Here is a 6,161-nt window from a genome sequence, read left to right as displayed (position 1 = left end):
GTGTAGAATCCCCAAAAACCAATACTTGTGCTAGCCAACGCAATTCCCAATAGTGCACAGCCCTATCCCCAACTCCAACCACCCTCCCACCAGCCACCCATGCCAACACTATGGCCCCAACAACCTTCATCTTCCCACCACCAGAAATCCTCCAAGGCAGCCACATACGTCCTTGCCACCCACATCTTCGGTGCATGCTAAAGCCTGCTACCTATGACTATGAGTGCCATGGGACTGGCACTCATCTAGGAGGGGGTAATGTTAACCCTCAAACGAACAAAAGTGGAAAATTCAAAAAATATGAAGCAAAAGACAAGGCTAAGGTAAAAGCGAAACGGAAGGTAAAGGCACGCCAAGAAGAATTCGAAAACACAAGAAGTTGCAAAAAAGTCCTAAATCAAGGAGAAAGGTGCACAAGAGAAGCGCAAGTTAATACTTGTGTAAAAGAGCCCAAGGTGCACCAGGATTTATTTTAAAGAGCACCGAGCTCTCACCTGTGCAATTTGTAAAGGTAGATGGGCGGTAGGAAGGAAACTAGGAAGATAGAAGGACAATGGGAAAAAGGGCCTAGGCCATGGCCGACCATGTAAAAAAGGGGATAAGGGGGTGACCGCCCAAAAGGGATTTAGGGTTTTGTATATAAAGTTGAAAAGTGAATGAGAAGCTCATTCTTGTGTGTGGCCAAAAGGAGCTCTCTTCTTCTTCTTCTTCTTCTTCTTCTTCTTCTTCTTGCTTGCTTGCTTGAGCTTGTGCTTGAGAGAGGGAGTGTGAGAGTGTGAGGGAGTGAGTGTGTGAGGATGAGGGACCGGGGAGGAGAAACTCTCCATCTTCTCCTCTCTTCTTCTCTTCTCTTCTCTTCTCATCTTGCTCACGCCAATGGAGGTTGGAGTGCGGAGCTTGAGGATGGATCTTGCTTGAAGCTTGCACTTGGATCATGGAGCTACTGGAGTGCTCATTGCTCGGGGGAGGAGGCAACTCGATCGGGCATGGAGGTAAGCTCACTACACTCGTAGAGATGGAAGGTGCATCGGCTATGTGAGAGGTAGCCATCAGTGCTCGGCTTGGAACACTTGAAACAATAAGTGGTTCGTGGGTCTCGGTGGTTGATCGCCCCCACAGTGCTTATGATTTATGGAAAAATATATGTAATCTTTATGACAAGTAAAGTCCCGATTCACAATTGTATTGACTGAAGAAGCTTATGGACCTTTGTATGAGAGAGAGCACTTCTATGTCCACTCATTTGAATGAGTTCCACTCCATTTTTAGCTAGCTTATCTCTTAGGACATTTAGTTGAGGATAAGATTAAGTCTTTATTCTTGGTTCATGCTATATGAATCTTAGGATACATTTAGTAATGTTATGAGTGCTAATCCTCTTAAAGATGGCTTTAAATGCTCTACAATAGAGAGTTCCTTGCTTACAAAAGAATTGAATAGGAAGAATATTGATATAGCCTGTACTTCTTGTGCACTTACAATTAGAGGCATATATAGTGGTAAAGGGAATAATGTCCACCATGCTAGAGACTCATAGCCCAACAAGGGGAAGTAAGTCTCATATGTAGTCACACATTAAGCCCCACGGTCCTAAGTCCTCTCTTACTTGTCATTATTGTAGGCAATAGGGTTACATAAGGCCAAGGTGTGAAAAAGATAAAGAGAAAGTATAGAATAATGCTAAGTCTTCTGATGATCATAGTATTGTTAAGTGCATTTTTATAAGATTGAGGAGATAAATACATTCAAGTATAGTTAAGATGATTCGTCCTTAATGCTTCTTCACTTAATGCTATTTGATTGATTGATGTTCGGTCCTCTAAATCCCAATGTTGTTTGATTCAAGGGCTCCCTTCATGTGACCCCGCATTGTCATTGGTTTTATACCTACCATACTATTACAAGTTCAGTTAGACTAGGTGATGATAATGTATGTGACATTCTTGACATACCATACTATTGTTTACATTGTTGACCCCGCATTGTCATTGGTTCTATACCTACCATACTATTACAAGTTCAGTTAGACTAGGCGATGATAATGTATGCGACATTGTTGACATAGGTGATGTGAGACTACAATTTGGTATTGGTACTCCATTTATGATGGATAACATATGCCATGTCCCGCCTTTGATGATGATAGATATGATGTATCTTTTGGTGATTTTGCATGGAAGATTACATTTGTTGATCATGTTTCAACAGTGAACTATCTTTGACATGTATCTCTTTGGCATCATTGTCTTGGGCATATGTCCCCAAAAGGAAGTGTCACAGATTAACATGTTGTAAAATTATAGAGTGATTAATTTTTTGAGACAAACACATCTAGACTATTAAATTTTTACTAATCACACTTGCGTCTAACAATGTGTAAATGTGCAAATGTGACAAGTTTCACATTTCATTAACATAATCACTTATCCAAAAATTTTCACACATTACTTAACTTATTTTTGAAATGTACATTATTCTTGTTGAAGTGAACTATCTATACACATTTTATTGAAGTGTACTAAGTAATGAAAACGTTATATGCTTCTCCCCCTTAAAGAAATCGAGATATCATCATCTCGAGAGGAACTTGGGGTGTTCTTTATAAGCATTGCCTGATTGACACAAGTGGCATCCTCTTCAGGATAATCCTTGCATTATACAAGGTGTTTCCTCAATATTCAACTTCTAAAAGGTTTCTCCTTTTATCTCTAGAATTTTCTCTGATTGCATTTTCAAAATTTCTTGGATAGGGATTTGTTCACAATCAAGTATATGTCCAAAATTAGGTACATATGGCTTAAGCATGCTTATATGAAATAAATTATGGATTTTGAGATGATTTGGTGGTTTAAGCTTGTAGGCTTGTTTTTCCATCACTTTGATTACTTCATAACATTCATAGTACCTTGGATTAAGCTTTTCGTATTTTCCCAAGAATAGCAATCTCTTTTCAAATCTCACCCTCAGGGAGGCCATGTCACCTTCCTTTATTAAGATCTACATAGGCTTTTTTGTGTGGATCTTATGCAACTTTGAAGTTTGATGTCATGCCATCACATTGTTTGAATTTGTTAGTCCATTTTGTCAACCATGGCTTCGGACCCTTCCACTTGAGATCGAGGTTTAAAAAATTCAAGGGCATGTGACATTCTTGCCCACCATACAAGTCTTGAAATGGGAACATTCTCATTGTCTATTGATAAGAAACATCATAGGAAAATTTCATTAGAGGGAGATGCTCAATCCATTGTTTCAATTCTCTACCACAATAAGATCTTAAGATATACTCATGATTCTTAGGCTTTGTGTCTCAACAATATTGTTGAGGAATGCTTTTCAACTTAAGGCATTTGTTACGTTTCTATCCATCTTCTCTACCTCATGTTTAGGTAAGCTTTGGGGTGAAAATCCACTTTCAGACTCTTATGACTTGTCACACCAAAGTGAAATTTTTTCTTAGTAGATAGCATGTCCATAATTTTAAGGTATGGAGCATTGCAACTCAAGATCATGAGTACCATAGGACTTCAACTTCCTTAATGTATAGGCCACATGTCTCCCCTCTTGTATCGATACTCCTCTGATTGCTAGCCCACTTGCATCAATGATCACTTTGAATGTCCCAAGAATCCTTAGATTTCCTAGACTTACTTAGATATCCGCCAATCTAGGATGTCCTTCACCTTTGTGGGTCTACCAAGATTCCATTGGCAAAGAAAATGTATCCTAGAATTCAATTTTGTGGGAAAAGAATATACATTTTCCCTTCTTGGCATAGAGCTTATTTTTGTGAAGGATGTGTAATGTGATCCTTAGATGATTCTTATGGTCCTTTAGTGCTCCAAAGTATACCGATACTATTATCAAAGAATACCCAAAAAAAAGTATCTAGATATAATCAAAAGATATCATGCATTAGTCAATTGAATGTTACTTGGGGATCAGTTAATCTAAATGGCATGATTAAGAATTCATAATGACAATAGCTAATACTGTCATTGGGATATTTTGTTCCTTGATTCAGATTTGATAATATCCATACATCAAATCTATCTTTGAAAATACCTTTGGTAGTGTAGTTGGTCTAGTAGTTCATCGACATATGATGCTTGTTCTTAATCATTACTTGATTTAGTCAGCCGAGGTCAATGTAAAGTCTAAGAGATCCATCTTTCTTCTTTTGCAAAAGAGCAAGTGAGTCCTACGTGAATTGCTTAGGTAGATGAATCCTTGCTCAATCAATTGCCTAAGCTATTCTTTAAGCTCAATGGGTTCAGGTACAGACATTTTATATGGTCATTTGGATACTAGCTGAACTCTAGAAATCAACTCTATCTCGAGGTCAACTTATTGGTTTGGGGGTAATTGAGTTAGCTTCTCTAAGAAGACATATTTGAAGTCACTGATCCAAGAAGGTAATGTGTCTTATTTAGTCTTTTTGACCTTATTTAACTAGATCATGCATATAGGTTTCCCTTTTCTCAATCCTTTCTAAAGCCAACTTGCCTTGACTAGTTGGTTCTTCTAGCCTTTTTGTATGTCTTCACACTGTTCCCTTCTAAGACTTATTACTTCTTCTGTAGCACACATAATTTAAATTTTATTCTTCTTAAGCTAGTCCATGTAGTCATAGCATCCCAAAGGTAGAATTCGGAATTCAACCTCAATTAATCAACTACCTAACTAAAATGTATTTTCTCTACAATTTCAATAGAGGTAACTGCATCAGTTAAATCTTTATTTTCCTCAAATCTAGGTGCAATTTTCTAATTTTCTTTGGTGTAAGAAAAGAATGAGTATATCCACAATCAATTGACATTTTAAATGGCTTACCCTTGTAATAAGTGGTTGGAGTTTGAATGACATGCTTTGCTCATTTATTCTCAATAGTAGCACATATGGATCCTCTTTTACCTTATCCAAGATCCCCGACTGCTCTTTCACGTTCATATGGCTTTGTTGTTGTTGTTGTTCCCACATCCTATTCTAGTTATTAGATTAGGGTTCTAAGGATGATTTAGGCAATTAGCTTTTAGATGTCTAGTCCTGCCACACCGGTAGTATTTTCTATTATCTACCCGATTTGGTCCTTGAGTAATGGTATTAGTATGACCATTTTCCCTCGCATTGTCCATATTAGCCCCATGGTGTGGATACTTCCTCTTACACAAGGCACTTCATTTGACTATTGCAAAAACGAGGCCTATATAATTCATTCATCTTGATGGATTCAAAAGATATGGTTAGATATCGCCCTTTCACTACTTCTCTAGTTTTCTCCCAAGTTTAAGAAGCCTCGATCACTCCCTTATCTCAACACCATTGGTTCACCAAAGTTTGGCCTTACTAGTGAGATGAAGATGCGTAATGGATTGATTAGTAGTAGTAGTTTCTATAGCTAGAAAGCAATTATCCATGAATTTGATCCAAGCTTCTATATCTTGCTCTATCTTGGATCCTTCTCCATTAAACTTGGGTGGCAAAGTTTTCTTTTAGAACAAATTTCTTCTCTTGCAACTCCTTGTGCTTATTATCAACCCTTATTACTTGTGACAATTCTGATTGACATACAAGTCGAGTATTAGGATTCAATGCCTTAAGGATTTAAGACCTTCCTCTCTTACACACTTTGTAACAAAATATTATTGGAAAATTTGTTATCAAAAAGATATTGGATGTATTAAAGTTCTCAATTATGAACTTCATGTAATGATACAGTTACAAAAATAGGGGGCATTCCTAGTACTTCTAAGGCTCTATAAGCTAAAGGCAAAGGAAGATATCCTCCGACAACATATCTATTCTAGGCAAGTCTCCACTAATCATAATAGTGTCATCATTCCTCGATCCTTTAAACAAGAAGCAATGGAATAACTTTAGCTCTTGCATCCATTGGATTCTCTTGAGGTCAATCTAGAGGTTTCTTGTTTGATCAAAATTGATTGTGAAGAAGCTATAAGAAATTATCCATGGCATCTCTCTTAACCGTTTATGGATTCGGATGTAGTGTGGATTCGACAAATTCTCAACGATCGTCATCATGGATTTATGAAACTCAATGTTTGAGGATTGACAAAAGTAGACATGTCCATTAGTTTTGAACACCGTGAGTTGTTTATAAGCATGATCATTGTTCTGCATGATCATTGTTCTAAAATATC

The sequence above is a fragment of the Lygodium microphyllum genome, chromosome 26 (genome assembly GCF_053477565.2).
Source record: "Lygodium microphyllum isolate KBCC chromosome 26, Lygodium_microphyllum_v1.1.10, whole genome shotgun sequence".
NCBI lineage: Eukaryota > Viridiplantae > Streptophyta > Polypodiopsida > Schizaeales > Lygodiaceae > Lygodium > Lygodium microphyllum.
The sequence above is the reverse complement of the archived record's forward strand: the minus strand, read 5'-3'. Positions refer to the sequence as shown.